We start from the raw sequence: 20,055 nt of genomic DNA on the forward strand, positions 1-20,055 counted from the left end.
TGGGAATAAGCCACAATTTAAGTTTGAAATTAAATTTATTTTACGTTTCCATTTCCACTTCGGAAATCGTTATCGAAATACAAAACATTTATAAATTAAACTAATTAAGTAAATGCTTTATTTATTAATGTTTTGTATTTTGATAACGATTTCCAAAGTGGAAAATCGAAACGTGAAATAAATTTAATTTCAAACTTAAATTGTGGCTTATTCCCAAATAAAATAGTAAATTGCATAAGATGTCACAAGGAAATAGCTTCAGAACAATATTAGGGAAAAAAGAAATAGGTTCTTAGATAAAATAAGAATAAAGAAATATACCGATACACATATATTTAAGAGAAATACCATGCTTAATTAAGTGCGAATGCTGTTTAGGGGGGACTGGTAGGGTTTGAAAAATTTGAAATTTTTGATTTTTTTATTGTTTTATATGGAAGTACATAAATAAATAAATAAACTTCAAGAATACTCTCTAATATTTTCAGCTTCACCGGAGTGAAATTATTACTGGAAATAAAGCATGTTTAATATCCCTACCTTCGACTCGCTTTGCAATAGCTTGAGCGTAGTGAGATACGTTCAACAGCTGTTCCCGTCTCTTTTGTAAATTACTCTGCGATTCAAAAACATATTCTGGCGTGCATCACTTTACGATTTGACAGACAAAAATTAAATTGAAATAAAAGCTGTCAAACCAAACGCGTTTTTCTCAAAACTGCTTTTTTCAAAGGCGGTGGACATTGTAACTCAAAAACTACCTACTTGACAGATCCACCTGAAATTTTTTATAGATTTTGTTTAGACATTTCTCGAGGTAACTTTGTCGAGATATGTTTTGGTTAACAATAATAAATAAATATGTTGATTTTCACCCTTCTTTACAAAAATTTCGTTGTTTTAACTTGTATTTTGAGTGATATCAAAAACTCAAAAATCGTTAAAACTAGAAAAACCCAACAGCGTTACCTCGAGAAACTCATAAACTAATAAAATAATTGACGAGTTTTACTGTAAAATCCATTTTTTTGGAGCTGCCTGTAAAAATTTGCCACCGTTGGCTTATTTTTCAATATTTGGTCTTCAATTTTTTTGAATAATTTTTGAATTGTACTGAATATGTTTATTTAATTTAAAAATAAAATAATTTTACCATAATTTCAAACAAAATTCAAGAAAAAGTGCTTGAAATGTTGATTTCAAACCATGTTCCCCCCTTAAAGAAAATTAGTAAAAAGTTAAAAATTCGAACATGTTAAGGTAACAAATATTGCGGCCCTTGGTAATAGACCAAAAATATTTTGTGGCCCTTATTAAAATAAGTTTGCCCACCCCTGATATAGAGAATATGAAAACGAAACCATAAAATTTAATAATTATTCGGCTTATAAAGGAACCCACAACACTCCCTATAGAAAAGTGGCCTCGGTTAAATTTAACGAAATTTCGGGCAATGATAGTTCTCAGTGTGCAAATTAAAAAGTCCAAGATTTGGAAGAATTAATTTAAAAAGATAATATGCTTCATTTCTGTTGTGTTTTGAAGTGTGGAATGTGGAGTAATCATGATCAAGGTCAGTTTTATCGGTTACAATCAGTGCTAAATTTTAAGCATACAAGAACTATCATCTCAGAGACAAAAACAATGGTTAGATGTTATAAAACGTTCTATAAAAATGCTAAATAACTATGTCCATGTTTAACGCTTGAAAAAACTGTTTCCACCGTAGGTTAATCCAGACACCTTGAGGGAAAGTGAACCTATATTATTTAATTTGCCAAGCATTTGCGTTTACCTACTAGCACCATCTGTATTGCTTACTGCTCAACTTACCAGGGGGAAAGACATGTTAAGAATTACCATCACCTTTCGTATGGGATGGGGTAAATGAAACGTCGAAATCACTCAGCACGCCAAGTAGACGGGGTTCGGAATATGGTCGGGATGTACAGCTGGTTCCAAAAAAAACTGATACGACTCTTAAAGCGTATTTTGTAGAAAATTGAGCAGTGTATTTTGAAGGATAAATACTTATTATTTACATACTGTCACTGCCAAATCTTAAAATTTGTCAGATAACTTATTCTGTTCAACCTCAAAAAATGGCTCCATATGCTGGCAAAGAACTAAAATCAAGAATTGTAACGAAATTAGAAGATGGTTCGTCACTATCTGCCGTAGCGAACCATTTTAACGTAAGCAGAACAACCGTTTTTAAATATTAATAAGAGATGGAGAGAACCAGATACTCTCGGAAGAAAGCAAGGTTTGGGAAGAGCTCTATCTGAAGAAGATAATTTCATAGTTCCTTTCACGCAGATCGAAGACTACAAGCTGTTATCACAGCGGATGGAGATATTACAAAATATTAATTTTATTTTTACATGCCCAAATTTAGTATAGTTTTGGTCTTCCAGACCACTCGCTTTCTTTGAAGAGTTTCTTGTTCCCTCCATTTTTTATTAATAGAAAAACTGTGGTTCTTCTTATGTTAAAATGTTTTGCTGCCTCTGATAGTGCTCAAGTATCTTTTAATTTGGTTACAATTCTTGCTTTAATATACATATTGTTGAGTTAAGTCGTTTGTTTTATTCCTTAATAATAATAAAAATGGTAACAACAACCCTGTTTTATGTAAAACCTATGATTTATATACTCTGTATAAAATGTAGAAATTTAAAATAAGATAAAAATTTAGACCTTAATAATTATTACAATTTATGAATTAACAATATGTAATCAGTTGTTTGTTTGTTTATTTTAACAGTCTTTGACAGTCTGTCAAAATAAATATAATATAATGTCAGACCAATCAAATACACTGCTCAAAATAATCAAATCTTACTAAGAGTCGTATCAGTTTTTTTAGGAACCAGCTGTACATTCAACACACCGAGAATAATCAAATGGCTTTCCGTTTCGTCTTTTATACTGTCAAAGATGGTATAAAATCACGTTTTGCTTAATACATTAGCGTAATCTACTAGCTAGGCGATAAAAATCTAATTTAAATTAAATTATAGGTTTCTATCGATCATTTCCCACCTCTACTAGTTTCATCTCTCTCTGTCTCACAACCTAATATGTTTTCCATCTTTTGCGTTATTTTGTCGGTTGTTGGAGCGCTCATCACTGTATATCAAATACAAAAACGTTTAAGCTACTATCTCTTCGGAAAAAATTTAATTTCTTTTTCTGTCACATAACAATCGTCATAAATAACAGTTATTTTTCGCAGGAACCCTTGTCAACAAAGACAATAAACTCTTTGTAAGCCCTTGTAACGAAGTGTCTAGGAAAACGAATGTATTATCGCTCACTCCCAGCTATCGGCATTTTTTCTCCCTAGAAGAATTTAATTTATCAGAGTCTCAATGGGAGCCGATAAGAAGGATAATGTCCAACGTGGTATTGATTTTTATGCTTTTTATGTGGATCTAGAGAGCATTTTGCCATAAAAGATAATAGGCCAGACGAAATAAGTTCCCAAAAGCGTCTCGGAAGATGTGGTTTAGATGTGGTACACAAAACGAGCTGCAGTATCGTGGAAAGTAGTTTTGGGAGTATAAACTTATAATGCATGCAAACTTTTAAAGTTTTTATAAACTTCTGTGTCGTTATACATATACATACAACAGATTACTTGAGAATAGAGGAGAGGTTGTTATTTTTGGAGACACGAAATTTGTCAAACAAAAGAAGAGGCATTAAGCATGGAAAATCGTTAATAATACCTAAAAAGGAAAACCAAAATATTTTTTCGTTTCATTTTTTTTGTATTTTATTTCGTATAGATCTCGGTCATATTACAGTAAATAGTTTTTAAATCCATTTAAATTAATAATGAGCTAGTCTAGTGTGTTTCTAGTGGGAATCGTACATACTATATCTACTAATAAAAGATTGATGACATCGAAATTATATTAGACCAAATGACAAAAATGACTATCTGCAGAATAGTCATTAGATCCTAGTAATCTAGGGTTGTGAACCTGGGTAATGACAGAAAAAGATAAAGCGCAACTTAGGATATTCGAGAGAAAGATACTGATAAAAGTATATTACCCAGTGCAAGAGGAAGAGGGCACATGGAGAATCAGGAGAAACGATGAGGTTAATGAGTTGAATGAAGGGTATGATATTGTAAGGTTTGTGAAAAGTCAGACTGTCATGCTGGGACATGTTCAGCGACAAGAAGATGCAAAAACAACAAAGAAAATATTACAATGAAAGCCGATAGAAAGACGAAAAAAAAGTAGGCCCAGAACAAGATGGTTGGATGACGTGGAAGATGACCTGAAAACTATGAATATAGAACAATGAAGGAAAATGGCACAAGAGAGATCTGAATGGAATGACATATCCAAAAAGCAAATACCAATCCAGGGTTATAATTCCAAAAGAAGGAGAATAATGAGCTAGTCTAGTAAAATTTTGGATTAGTTTTTACTGTTATTTTCCCAATATTTTCTAGAAATCGACGTTGATATAATAATCTAGCATGATGACTAAATATTTAGGGAAGCTTTGAACGAAATTGCAAAAAGGGCTCTTTAATAAACGGGTACCGGTTAAACAACATCATATAGGTTTTAAAATAACAGTATAGTATTTGCTGACAACTCAGAATATTTTACAGAAGATATTACAGTCAACAGTATAGTAACTTGATTACTCTAAAGTCGGCCATTCACTATACTGCGGTGTCATTCGACAAAATCGTCGATGATATTAATTCTGCAGTGCTGCATTGAAGAAACCAGTTTCTCGGTGCTAAAGTTGTAACAATTTTGTTGGATGCACGGTTATACACGATCAAAATTGTTGTCAATTAGTCGCCTCAGTATCGTGAGTGGCCGGCTTAAGGCTACGGCTCCACGGGCTGGAAATTGACGCTAGCAGTAGCCGCAAAACGAACTTAAGGTTCCACGGAACGGAATAGGAATAGCCGAACTGAACCGACTACGCACAAGTCCTGTAGTCGGTACAGTTCGGCTATTCCTATTCCGTTCTGCGGAACCTTAAGTTCGTTTTGCGGCTATTGCTAGCGTCAATTTCCAGCCCGTGGAGCCGTAGCCTTAGACCTTCGATAATGTAAAATGGGATAAAATGTGGCTTATACGTAGAGACATGTATGTCAGGACGCCTAACCTATGGAACATGGTTTGAAAAAAAAAATTACAGAATACCAAAGTAATAATCATCGACAGAATCAGAAACAACAACACAGACAATTTAATTAGGTACTTAGGCTCCGTTATTTAACTAGCAGTGAAGGATGCGAAGACGAGATCCGTCGACGCATCACAATAGCCAGATTGGTAACAACCAGACTAAGAAAGATATGGAAAAATACTATTACAAAAAACACAAAACGCCTTGTTCGAGCATTAATATTTCCTATCACCACCTGCGCTTCAGAAATTTGGATCATCAAAAAAGCCGATTTGAAGCGTACAATAGTATTTGAAATGTGTGTCTACCGTAGAATATGAATATGGCGCATACCTAAGACCCCACATTTCATAAATAATTCAATACTTACAGAACTTAACATAAAAACTAGACTCACAAACAACAACTATCAACCAAAATATGTTGAGATATTTTGGACATATAACTAGAAGAAGAGAAGGCATGGTAGTGATGAGCGAGACTGGTCTTGGTCTTGCTGCAAGACCAAGACCAAGACTAGCTATTCAAGACCAAGATCAAGTCCAAGACCGAACCTTGCAAGACTACGCAAGACCAAGACCAACCTGCAAGACTCTTGCACTTTTTTGCGAAATTGTTTTTTTATTATTTAACTTTATTTAAAAAAAAAAACTATATTTTAACTAACTTTATTTTTTTAGTTCAATAATATATATACTGACATTGTAATAAACCTTAAACAATATCGAAGTTTTAAAATACATAATATTTTGGTTATATTTTTAAGTAGTTTTGATTAAGTCAAACGGTTTGCATTTTCTCAACTTTCAAAGTGTCCAGAAGGCAAGTATTCAAACGGCGACAGTTCAAGGACAATTGAAATTACTTGTAAGACAAAAAATGTAATTATAGATAGGGTAAAATCCATTTAAAAAAATGCCATTAAAAACGGTTTTTATGTAGCAGTAGTTTTCGCTTTTTTGTCTAAAAAAAATACTGAGACTTATTTCAATTCTTTTCGCATAATCGAGGAAAAATGTAGGTCGTTAAATTTAAAATTATTATGTACCAAAAAATATCATAATAGATTTTGAAAAGGGATTCACAATGCTGTGAAAGCATTGTGGCCTACATAAAAAATAACTGGTTGTCGATTGTAATGTGTCAAGCTTGGTATCGCAAAATCCAAAGCTTAGGTTCAGTTTCTGAATATAATGACAAACATTCCGATACTGGGAAATTTTTAAAATTATTTTTTGGATTAATTTTTTACAATCAACGACAGTTGGAAGTTAAATTATTTGGGAAGATCCCGGATGACAAACGCGTAAAGAATTTTACTGATTTCATAGTTGAAAACTATTTGGAAGAATCTAGGTTTTCCCCAGAAAGGGCCAGTACTACAAATAGTTATGTGCCGCACTTGAAATGCATGTGAATCATTTCACTGTGTTTTAAATTCTAGTTTTTACTACCCACATCCGAATATTTTCAACTTTTTAAATGCCATAATGGGTATTCAATCCAAAAATATGTGAAAATAAAAAGTGCGAATAACTCGTGCTACGAGAGCAAATGTAGTTTAAATAAAATTAAAGAACTGTAAGATAACAAATTACAGAATTAAGCGTTTATAACTCCCCATTAGGTTTAGTTATTATGTGATAGTATTAGGAAAATAAACTTTTAATTTGTGACATACTTTTTAATAAAATAATTAGGTGAATGTATAATGTTAAAACTGGTATCCGTTTGAAACTAAATTCTACATTCTTTTAAAATTTTAAAGCAAAAAATATAGTTTCATTCTTCACATCTTTATTTATTTCAATGTACATTTTATTCAAAATTGTTTGGTTCAAATTATTACTACCAAAAAAAAGCAAGACCAGCAAGACTCTTGCAGCAAGACCAAGACCAAGAACAAGCCCGGCTAGTGCAAGACCAAGACCTAGACTGCCTTTTAGCTGCAAGACCAAGACCAAGACCAAGCTTGCAAGAACAAGACCAAGACTAGCCTGGTCTTGGTCTTGTGCTTGTTTTGCTTATCACTAAGGCATGGAACGAATGATAATTGAAGGCAACGTAGCAGGCAAAAGATCCAGAAGAAGATCTTCAGTACGATGGTTGGACCAAATAATGGACACGACTGGTTACTCATTCTCCGAAGAAAAACAACACGCAAAGGAGACAGATAATGGGCAGAGATAGTCAAACAAATTACATGACGTCACTACATCCTTACAAAGGAGAAAATATAGATGAGGATATTATATTATATCAGATTATCATTTCGGATGAATTTTGATCAAATAGCCTATCCCTATCAACTAACAGTTTTATGTAGTACGAAATAGATAACAGTAAAATATGCGGACACAAAAATGTATTAGTGCTCTTTTAAAAGATCCCGATGTTATTAGTCCTGAAACTATTAATAGACCCGTTGGTTATAACAAATTACTTCTGCGGTATACCCACATCATTCTCTGTCAAACTTTTTAAAGGCCCGAACTAATAATTACTTTTTCAAAATTGTTAGGATCCTTTACAGAAAGCAATTCTATCAATCTAAAAGACATTTCTCGTTTAAAGAACCTACTATTACGTATCGGAACTATCATTAAATTCAATGTAATAATCCTAAGCCATTCGAAATAGATCTATAGGTGAAAGTTTCAGGTCAAACGGATTACCAGATATCGGCGAAGCTGTTCAATTTCATTAGTTATGTAAGTTTTAATAATTCCCAGCTCTGCAGGATTGCAGGATGGAAAGTGGGTGGGTAATGAAGGTCGTGCTTTTGTTGTGGTGGTAATTAATTTTATTGTGAGCAACCTTTACTGCGTTAAATAATTACGAAGAATAAATTGACCATTGTTGTTCGTACGTTGCTAAAGAGGGTGTGTTGAAAGTCTTTTCTAATAAAAAAAAAATGGTATAGATATAGGATAATATGACAAATCATTTTTCCTGGTCTCTATAGAGAGCACAGTTTTACGCAACTGTCTCAAGACATTTGGATCATAAAAGAGTGAAGAAACATCTCTGGTAATAAAATTTCTTGTTTAACTTTTCATGATACTCAGAATTGACTTTCCTTATTAAATTTCTTTTCTTTAATTCTTTATATATTTCCATTGTTTATACTGTCATTGAAAATTGTATAGCATTTTTATAGTCGTCCCACTATTATTTGCTAACCTCTGTCGATGTGGAGACGCTCTTCCAACTTTGAATAATACTCTACGCCACTCCTAGCACATAAAAAGGACACGCGCCAACTCGCAACTTTTAATGACAAACATTTTCAATTCAAAATGTAAACCGGCCAATTCGTAACTTTTCTACTACCTGACCCTGCCAATTCGAAACATTCTACAGGTGAATTCGAAACCATTGCTTAAATCTTATACCTCAGGTATTCAGATAAAGAACAAGACCATAAATGTTTTTCACTTTTTGGCACTTTTTAAGTAAAATTTAAAATTATTTACCATCAATAACTTACACCCAAGTTCACTCATTACGAAATCTGTTACAATAATTTCAGCCATTTTAACAAAATTTATTTGGATTTTCTCTAATAACTCTTCCAAGAGACAATACATAAATGATGAATACCTTTTACACCACCTTCAAAGAGGGTGGTAGTATATACAGGAACATATCCCGAATACCGGTATTAGATTATCAACATCGTTAAGAACTACCATTGATTATAAACTACTTAGAAAATGAAAGTTACAAATTCACCGGTAGTTGATCGAAAAATTACCTGAGGGCCAGAGTTGCCAGTTGGCACGTAATTAGGATGGGGGATTAAAATAGTTACAAATTCACCGGGACCCCATAAAAACTGTAGAAATTAACCTTCATGCCCTAAATTCTAGAGGGCAGAACGAACTAGTACAAATAAATAAAGCAAAAAATGCAGGCCAGATTCGCTTTTAAAAGGTTGTCCAAGGTATAATGTAAGACAGACCTAAAACTGGGATGGCGGATCCGTCAACTTCTCTGCTACATGTTCTCTGTTTTAATTTATGGTGTCGAGTATTGGACTGTAAATAACAGTCATCTAAATCGCCTTGAGGCTTTGGAAATGTGTTGCTATAGAAGAATTTTAGAAGTTTTTTGGGTGGAGAAGATTCTAAACTCCCCGATACTAGAACGTCTCAGCAAGACTACTGAGATTATAAAAAGCGTCAAGAAGACAAAGCTGGAGTAGTTCGGACATGTAATGAGAGGTCCCAAATATACGTTGCTACAACATATTCTGCAAGAGAAAATAGCAGGCAACAATCTAGGACGAAGAAAGACTTCATGGTATAAAACCACATTTGGCAGACTAGCGTAGTCCAAAGCAGACTTAAAACTATGTAAAAATGGAGTACTCACATGTTTCTGGAGGCAATCCAGTGCCATGATTTTAAGTCGCATTATTTGCTGTTATTTATAATGTAGATTGAACATTTAATCCAACCAGTGTTTGGCATTGTGGCTATTTTGCAAGGACACTGAGTTCACTGATGATGGACTGATAAGTCCGAAAACGTTCGTTCTGAACAATGAATATAATCATTTGGATTTTTAGAATTTTATTTCTTAATTAAATGTTATACTAATTACACCAGGGAACTTTTACTTCACGTTAAGTTATTTATCTACATTATCTTAAAAACTAACATCTTTATACAATATTAAAATTTTTAATAGTTGGTAAGTCGGTAGCTAGGGTAAAAACATTGTAAATTCATTCAAATAAAAACGCGAAAGCTGGACGTAACTGCCAAGATATGAATTTTTGCGTGATGCCACGTACCGTGGATAGATTCAGCATAAAAATATGCAAAATGAATTATGAGAAATGTGAAAGAATGGTGATACGGTTGGATTGTTTTTGCTAGCAATTCCTTTGTTTAATACTAATAACTATATTTTACCATCTTCGTGAGGATTTATGATTTGCCTTCAATTATCACAACATAAAAAGATAAAAAATCTTGTAATGCGTATTATACTAATTCGCATACGCAGGTAAATAATATATTTCTCAAATTACCTGTCTGTAACTTGAAGTCAGCTATATCACCCAGTGTTATGGTTAAATTAGATCCATTTGTTACTGTTTTGCAACTTGATATACTTAAATAATAATTAAATAAGAAATGGAAATTTTTTCTATGTCGTATCGACCATCCTATCTTATTGTAGGTAGTATGCATCAAATTAGAAGAACTCACCATCCCATGGCTTAAGGGTTAAGCACATTTCACTCTAGAGTCGTCCCCACTTATATTTCCGGAATGCACTCGCTTCGAAGGGAAGATAATCATTTTCCTAAATCACGTTTGTTCCTGGTCTGCCGAAGAAAACAGTCGTGTCTTCGCAACGGGGTAGCACCAGCTATAGTCGGTTCGCTAAACTCAGACACAACTGGTTAGTGATTTTAGTAAATAATTTTGTGATTTTAATCAATTTTAGTGATTTTACTAAGTAGTTAGTAATTTTGTCAAAATTGCCAAAAAACAAAAAAAAAAATACCTAATAAAATCACTAGCCAGTTGTGTCTGAGTTTAGCGAACCGACTATACCCTCATCACCTTCCCACGTGGAGAATCTATGGTTTTACCTTATTTGTTGACAAATTACACTGTTACTGTTATATAATATTAAGTAAGTTTAAGTACTTGTATATCCCTATTATATAAATTATTTTTTGCGAATTCGTATTTTTCGGCTCCGAATTTATGTCATGTTTCCAGAAAATCGAAGATTTGATATCAATGTAAATAACACCATAATATCGGCCTTATTATAATTCCCTTACACACCAAAATCTATAAAAATCGCGTAGGTTAGAGATTGAAAGGTAATACATACAAGAAAGACAAGATGTCGGAAATTTCAATAGCATGCTGGATTGGAGTACAACAATAATTGTCTGTATCTGGTTTGACTACCGGATACTGTGGCGAAAGAAACAACTCTTAAGGATGGTTAAAATGTTATAATTTTAGTTTCCATTAATACTAATTTGTATTCATGAGTAGAGTACCAAATTACCTAATAGATATTCATTCTACAGGGTGTAACGAAAATACAGGTCATAAATTAAATCACATATTCTGAGACCAAAAATAGTTCGAATGAACCTAATTTACCTTAGTACAAATATGCACATAAAAAAAGTTACAGCCCTTTGAAGTTACAAAATGAAAATCGATTTTTTCGAATATATCGAAAACTATTAGAGATTTTTTATTGAAAATGGACATGTGGCATTCTTATGACAGGAACATTTTAAAAAATAATTATAGTGAAATTGGTGCACCCCATAAAAATTTGATGGGGGTTTTGTTCCCTTAAACCCCCCCAAACTTTTGTGTACGTTCCAATTAAATTATTATTGTGGTACCATTAGTTAAATTTAATATTTCTAAAACTTTTTGCCTCTTAGTATTTTCTCGATAAGGCAGTTTTTATCGAGTTGCGGCTTCTTTTTTAATATGTTTACATAAAAATTTTATGGGGTGTTTTGTTCCTTTAAACCCCCCAAATGTTTGTGTATGTTCCAATTAAACTTTTACTGCGGTACCATTAGTTAAACACAGTGTTTTTAATACTTTTTTGCCTCTTTGTATTTTTTCGAGAAGGCACTTTTTATCGAGATATTACTTCTTTTTTAATACGGTTCAAAATATACCTAAAAATGTAAATCATAAATAAATTTTCATATTATTACCAAGTCTCCATAATCGTACTTAGCCATATACAAATATGTGGTGGATTTGACAAATATTCAAAATATCTCGATAAAAACTGACTTTTCGAAAAAGTACTAAGAGGCAAAAAAGTTTTCAAAATATTTTGTTTAACTAATGGTACTACAATAATAATTAAATTGGAACGTACACAAAAGTTTGGGGGGGTTTAAAGGAACAAAACCCCCATAAAATTTTTATGGGGTGTCCAAATTTCACTATAATTTTTTCTTAAGATACTACTACCATAAGAATGCCACATGTCTATTTTCAATAAAAGATCTCTAATATTTTTCGATATATTGGAAAAAATCGATTTTCATTTTGTAACTTCAAAGGGCTATAACTTTTTTTATGTGCATATTTGTACTAAGGTAAGTTAGGTTCAATCGAACTATTTTTGGTCCCAGAATATGTGATTAAATTTATGACCTGTATTTTTGTTACACCCTGTAGATATTGTACTTTTCGTTGTTATTTTCTAATTTCAGAATACTGAACAAAATAATATAAAATAATTTGAATTTAAATATACTAATCGGTAGATATTGTTAGCATGCATAATCTGTTATAACTGACAACCAATTTTATATTGTTTGGTTAAAGTTTTTGTCTATCAAAACACGAAGAAGTAATGTTCTTCTTTATGTAATTTATTATATGGATAGTATTTTATTCGAAAATAATGATAGTGGTATGCTATGACATTTATAAACGCATTAAGTATAAAACATAAATATAACTTTTTAGCATACTTATCGAATAAAAATATTGGAAATAATATCTACAGGTAAAATGAGTTTCTATTGTTTTTTAGGAAAATTCGAATATTTAGATCCAAATATTATATTTTATAAAACTTTACCTTTATTATCTTACAAAAACTATCAGGCCACAATGTGGCACAATGACACACAAAACATGTATTAGAGCTGAAGAGATATTTTTTATGCAACAGAGGGACTATCAAAATATTTATAATTTTTTAATATTTACAATTCATTGTTTAGTACGTAACCTATAGTACTTAATTCATTAACAGCTTGTTATATTACTTCAACTTTCGATATAAGTGATCCACTTATTAGATCCTTATAATAAGTGGATCAGCTACTTTAGTAGTTATGGTATAATTTTTTTCCGAACTTGTATGGAAGTGACTACTACTACAATTTTACTTTTACAAGTGCTTCTATATTAGTCAGTAAGTTTTGAATTATTACCAGTTTTAAATAAAGTTTTAAACTAACGTATCTGTGTTTCCTACCACTTGACGAATCTTTTCTTCTACCGCTCTTACACAGACTTTACAAAGATTACAAATAAGTAGGTATAATAAATAATAAGTAAATAAGTAAGTATGTGTACAATAATTTTGATCGAATCAAAATTAGTCTTTAATTTAATTTACTTAATTGAATATCATCATGAAAGATTCATTAATGAATATGATATTCGGAAAAAACTCATAAAAAAGTTAAAAATAAAAATAATTGGTTTCTACAATTAGTTTTATATTCTAAATTTCGGTATATGAAATGTGATATTATTATTATATTATATTTTATATTATGTAGCCTTATCAGGTCCGACTTTTGTTAGGGTACAATAGGAATCTACCTACTTACAATATATCTCTAGCTACGAGTTGGAATTAGTTAGTTGAAGTTGGGAAGTTACTAGCAATCGAGAAACATAATTCTATTGGTGATATTATGATACCTACTCATTTCTCGACATTTTTTCCTAAACTTTACCTTTCGCTACAAGATCGAGGCCAAGTAAATCAACTATCGAATTGCGTTACAGATTAACTCTATTTTTTAATTTACCTACAATTTTTTTGAAAATTATTTCCAGATTGGGAATCGAAACGATTGAGATTTAGATTGAGTAAACACTATAACATAGCAGAACCATTTCTAACATGCTCATTTTATTGGAATATTCTATTTTGTTTGGTAATAAACCTGATACACCACCACAACTAAGTTTGACAAAAAGACCTGCGGAGTCGTCAATATTTGCTTTTACTAAAGAATTAGGTTTCGTACATACCTAAAATACACAGGATGGTACATCTTCTTTCAAGTCAACACGATAGTGATATAATTTGTCAAGACTCTCAAAACAAACCCTTGATGATTTTAGACTATAATAATACCAAGGGTGGTGTTGATAATGCCGACAAACTGATTAGGGAATATTCCTGTAAAAGAAGAACTGCTCGTTGACCATTCAGGCTCTTTATGAATATTATAGACATATGTGCACTAAATGCCTATATTTTATACATTGAAAAAAATCCTGATTGGAAGAAAAATAATTTTTCACGAAGACGTATTTTCCTGTTACAATTAGGGGCTGAGCTTGCTCGAAACAACATGGAAAAAAGAGCGAAATATATAAAACATAAAGCCTATGTAAAATCTGCTCTAAAAGATTGTGGCATACCAATGGTAAACCCAACTACCGAAGTTGCAACTCAATCCGTCCATTCAGCTAAGAAACGTGCTCGTTGTTACCAGTGTCCGCGAAACTGTGACAGAAAAGTGAATACCGTTTGCTCTTTTTGCAAAAAATTTATATGCCAGGTGCACAGAAAAGAAGAAAAAACTATTGTATGTAAAAATTGCAACTAAAAGTTATATGCTTATATTATTATTTAATTTTAATTTTGTTCGAATTGAAAATAATTTGTTTCTAGAAAAGCCGTTAATTTTGTATGAAAAATAAATAAAAATTATTCAAATATGCTTAAAATTATTTTTAACCGTGTTTTCCTTTTAGTCAGTGCTAAATGACCTCGTAAATGACGTTACTAAATTGAAAATTTTAGTGGGGTCCCTAGGAGACCCCACATGGGCATTTATGGTTATTTTCATATCACGGGCATTTAAGGGTTAAAATTATGTTTGTGTTGATTGGTTTTGCTCAATAAAAATTGAGAGGTTCTTCTTGATAATAAATAAACAAGAACTTTATCTTTAATTAGTTTGAAACGTTTGAAAATTAATAGAAAAGTTACAAATGTGTATATATTTATAATACAACTAAATAATAATTTCACTAACTACTCACTAAAATGCAAAATGTTTAGTTTCAGAATTTACCCTTTACATAATTAAGTACATACTTAAGTACTCTATAACAAAAGGCGCAACTGTTTTATAGGCACAAGCAAAAATGTTTGTCTGAAAAGAGTTTCTTAGTAGGCACCGACTTTTCAGAATGTCATAAATACTTAGAACATTGTAAATATGTAGGTACTATTCACATAAAAATAGGAATAAATCTGGATTATTAAAAATATAGATAAGTAACAGATAATTTTAGACAATTCGAAGCCCATGGGCAGGTTTAGATATCTACAGATTGAAAGCCTCTAAGCTTCAAAGGCATATACGATACGGAGAATATGGTTGAATGTATCGAATGAAATGACAATGTAATAATTCAAATAACACCTAATGCCGTAGACAATAGAGCCAGAAGAAGGGTTGAGTAAGAGGGCGCATTTCCTGGCAGAACAATTTGTGGACCTGGTTTATATTGAAGTTAAAATATTATGCCGTTAAATGTTAAGGATCATTTTTAAAATGAAACATAATTTTGTGATTAAAGTTAAAGCATCCGAGATACAGGTACATACATCGAAAAATTTTGAAAATGTGGTTAGGTACTCTTTTCGACAACATCTGGGAAAGTAGAATGTCTTTAGACATACAATGAGAAATCATAAATAAGTTAATTCGTATTGCAAGGAAAATTAAAAGGGAAACGTGGAATACGTTGTAGAAAAATAACGTGATATAAAGTACGTATATTTACGTATTAATGTAAATAACTTTATTGACAAAGAACTGACGTGGAACGTGGATACATAAAATCTGTAAAATAGTAGTTGATAAAAATACATAGATTGACCAACCACCAACCTTGGAAAAGGAATTTGCCTGTCTTTAATTTCATCACACACAGTGAAATAAAAGCATTAAAAAATGCAATTTATATCCTCAAGCATAGCATCGGCGAATTTGCAGTATTTACAGCAAAACATAGTACAGTGGAACCCCGATAAGTCGGCCCCCGATAACCCGGAAGTCCGGCTAACCCGGACCGATTTTCATCAGACAAAAATTTAACAAATAAACAATTTAACAATTTTATCAAATAAAAATGTATGTAGGTCAAATAATATTTGAGAGATAATGTGTATTTGTGTAATTTGAACACATATAAGTATGTACAACAGTAAAAATGATTCATGCACACGGCGGCAGGCAGAGCGACCGTCTCAGCTTATCGGAAAGAACAGGCACCTGTCTGTATTCCTTTTCCGTTATTTATGTCAAACTGTCTTAGCATTGTTTAAAATAGACGTGACTATTTAAAAATTCTTTTTTAAAACAATGGCCTTAGTCTGTTCTTAAATAACAACATTGTTTTAATCACTTCCGTTCTGTAATCGTTCTTCAGATTGTGTTTGCCTGATTTTTGTCTACGTAATGGTAACAAAACTGTAATGTTAACAAAACGTAAAAATGTTGTGACAATGGAAAAGAAACTAGAAACATTAGGTAGGATTGATAAAGGCGAATCTTTAAAATAAATTTATTGCAGCATCATAATATGATATTATGATACCATAGGTCTGGATCCCGCGTATGAAAAAAAGTTGATTAATAGCAAGCTAAAAATTTGTTAATAGCTTAAGGGTGTCTAGTCGGATAAACTTTGATATATGAGAACACTGGAACAGGGGCAGTTTTAATTGTGGAACAGGTAAAAAATCTGGAACGGTCAGAACACGAAAATGGCACATTTGTTTTGTCCGACAGAACAGACATAAACTCTCCGAACAGAGATTAAACTCTCATGCAAAAATCAGACTGCTATTTATCACCTGTCATAATTCCTGTCATTTGACATATTCTACATGTTCCACTCATTAAAACGCCAATTTGGTGATAAATAGCAGTCTGATTTTTGCATGAGAGTTTAATCTCTGTTCGGAGAGTTTAAGTCTGTTCTGTCGGACAAAATACATGTGCCGTTTTCGTGGTCTGACCGTTCCAAATTTTTAGCCTGTTCCACAGTTAAAACTTCCCCTGTTCCAGTGTTCCCATATATTAATGTTTGTCCGACTAGACACCCTTAAGCTAATAACAAATTTTCAGCTTGCTATTTATCAACTTTTTTTTCGTACGCGGGATCCAGACCTACCATATTATGGTGTCGGTACATCTCTACAGTATGACTGAGTTTTTTACCAAGAAATGAACAAAACTCTACACTCTATACAACTATACGTAATTTAGATGTGTACTGTGCATATGTGTTTCATGTTTTGTAATTATAATGGAGGTTATTTATTAATTTTTACTATATTCTCCGGCTAACCCGGATTTTCGATAACCCGGATCGGCCGCGGTCCCGATTAATCCGGGTTATCGAGGTTCCACTGTACATATAAACCACGAAACTAGATTATGAATACTTAGTTAAAAATATTAAAATTTTTGGTATAGGTAGGATAAATCAAAAATAGTCAGTAGAATATTCAATATTATATCGGAATATAACATAATGAGCAAATTAATAATCAACAAAAACTTAAGGAATCAATAATAACAGAAACTTTTGAACCACAATAAAATTGAAAAGTAAGGAATGAAAATTATTCTGTAGAAACAATGTATGAATACAAAACAGTTGCTGCAAGTAGAACGTGGAGAAAATATTAATTTTTCACGTGAACATACAAAAACAAAGACGTAAGGACCTTTAACCAAAAATAAAACCGTACTTGAACCAAAAGACCTTTAGCCTATTTCTTTTCTTATTCAAATTTCAGAGGATTGGCTTTCGTCTCTGCTTGAGAACTGTATTTCAAGGAAAAAGATATAATCAGTTTTTTCAAAAAAGTCCGGCAAAACGAGTATTGTTATGCAGAATAATCCTAAAGTATTTTATGGTCAGAATCATTTTAAGAAAATTTTATACAATTTACACATACAATAAAGAAATTTACAGTTCAACAAAAGCAGCAGAGACAACAATCCTGAAAATGTAGTTTACAAAGAAAAAGTATGTACTTATAAAACAGGAAAACAAGTTTGCACAAAATGGTATAAAGAAAATGACAGAAAATGTTTTAAAAAGATATATCTGAGATAATTTATTACAACATACTATAATTGGATCGATATAATGAGGTTCACCTCCTGATATCGACAGAAAAAACGTTCCAAATATAAGAGAGTCATTCACCAAGGAAGGGAAAAAATGAGTGTTTCTATAGAGAATGTAGGTTTAGGTCACAGACATATTTGACAAACATACTTACAAATTTTTTATACAAAACCGAATGCAAACAATTATAGTGATGCACTATCCAAAAAGGAAAAGGTATAGAACTTTATTTTTGAGCAAACAAACAAAAACAGAATTCAGAAACTCCCAGTCACTTTACATAAGAATGAAACGACCAACAAATGATAACAGTTACTAGTTTTAAGGTAGCTAGTTAATAAGTAAGGACAACTGACAAGGAACAAAGATCCTTCATTTGGAATTAATTTGGAGAACCTAATGCTTAACCCAAAATGTTAGAAAGAACCCAGAAACCTCAAATCAAACATAATCATTGTGTTGTTTACATCTTTCCAACATAACTAGGTGGCCCCCTTATTATTATTATTTTAAAATTGAAGGATACTTTCCCAAAACACAATTCAAAAAGATAAAAGAGCATAATCTTTTCGAAACAAACAAAACTAGGATCTTCCAGTCACTCTACATTAGAATGAAACATACAACAAATGATAATAATATGTAGTTCAATCGTAAGTTCTAAATAAGTAAGGAACCAAGATCCCTTCCTTGGGACGATATTGGCGAACCTAATTCAATAGGTACAAAAGGTCACAGAAACTGTAAAATCAAACACCTCATCATTATGTTGTCTACATTTTTCCAACAGAACTGAGTGGCCCTTATTATTATTGTAAAATTGAAGGTAAGTATTTTCCCAAGGCACCATTCAAAAAGGGATAAAAAATATAGAACATAATTTCTTTGGAAGCAAACAAAACTCAAAAACACCTATCATAGTCACTCTATGTACATTAGAATGAAACATTCAACACATGATAACAGCAGAATCGTAAGATCTATAATAGTAAAGAACAAAGATCCCTCCATTGGAACGATTTTGGAGAACCAAAATAGTACTTCATGTTTGCACTACCACAGATTACAGAAATTTTAAATCAAACACTCATTGTGTTGTCTACAAAACTCAGGGGCCCTTATTATTATCTTAAAATCGAAGGATACTTCCCTTTCCCTATGTTCTACTAAATAAATTGGTGTGTCAGTTTTTCAATACAGACACCAAGTTCAGTTACTTCCTACAACTCTATTGTTGGTGTTATTACTTCTTGTTTAACTGGTCGTCGCATTTCTTTGAAAAAATGATTCGGGGTTTAATAGATCAAAAGCCACTAACCTTATTAAATCTAGCAAGAAAATCCACTTTAGTATTAGTCACAAAACAGTTAACTAAGGCACAATAACAATTTCTATCACTGTTTTCAAATCAATCACTAATCCCAAATCGTCACTAAAAGCTAATCCTTCCAAACGAATTACCTTGTTTATAGTCGGGGTACACCACCTCTGAAGCTCACAGGGGGTTGGACCGAGTTCTAAAGCTCTGAAAGCTTGAAAATCAGATCGCGAAGTTATATGAAAAGCAGAGTGATACAAGCGCGCACATTCCGTACGAATGTCGACTCTGAACTGAACTCTCTTCAACTGTTCTCGTCCACAGCTTGCCAGGATGCGTTGCAATCCCCACCACTTCAGTCGGAGCTTGAATAATGTCCCTTTACCTGTGTTGTACGGGTACAGGAATAGTGCCGAGCAATGCTCAACCAATTCTTATTGGTTTGGGCACGAGGAGGACGAACAACAATAGTGAAACAGGAAGTTGAAAGGAACTGTGGAATATTATAATTCTTTTTTGGGTTGGAATTAGTGACAGAATTTGTAAACAATATGTATAACAGAATTTGTAAACAATATGTATAACAGAAATTTAAGTTTTAATGGTATTTGGGGTTGGTAATTG

At 32.2% G+C, this 20,055-nt stretch overlaps 1 protein-coding gene across 1 annotated transcript in view; it reads right to left on the bottom strand.

The window, feature by feature from the left end:
* The window catches only part of LOC114324261 (MOXD1 homolog 2), a 623,307-nt gene extending 603,576 nt beyond the window's left edge, over positions 1-19,731 (bottom strand). Inside the window, exon 1 of the mRNA XM_028272058.2 lies at positions 19,432-19,731. The gene's annotated coding sequence lies outside the window, so the exon portion shown is untranslated. The remainder of the gene's footprint in view (positions 1-19,431) is intronic.
* Between the last annotated feature and the right edge of the window lie 324 nt (positions 19,732-20,055).

The sequence above is a fragment of the Diabrotica virgifera genome, chromosome 7, assembly GCF_917563875.1.
Source record: "Diabrotica virgifera virgifera chromosome 7, PGI_DIABVI_V3a".
Lineage (NCBI taxonomy): Eukaryota > Metazoa > Arthropoda > Insecta > Coleoptera > Chrysomelidae > Diabrotica > Diabrotica virgifera.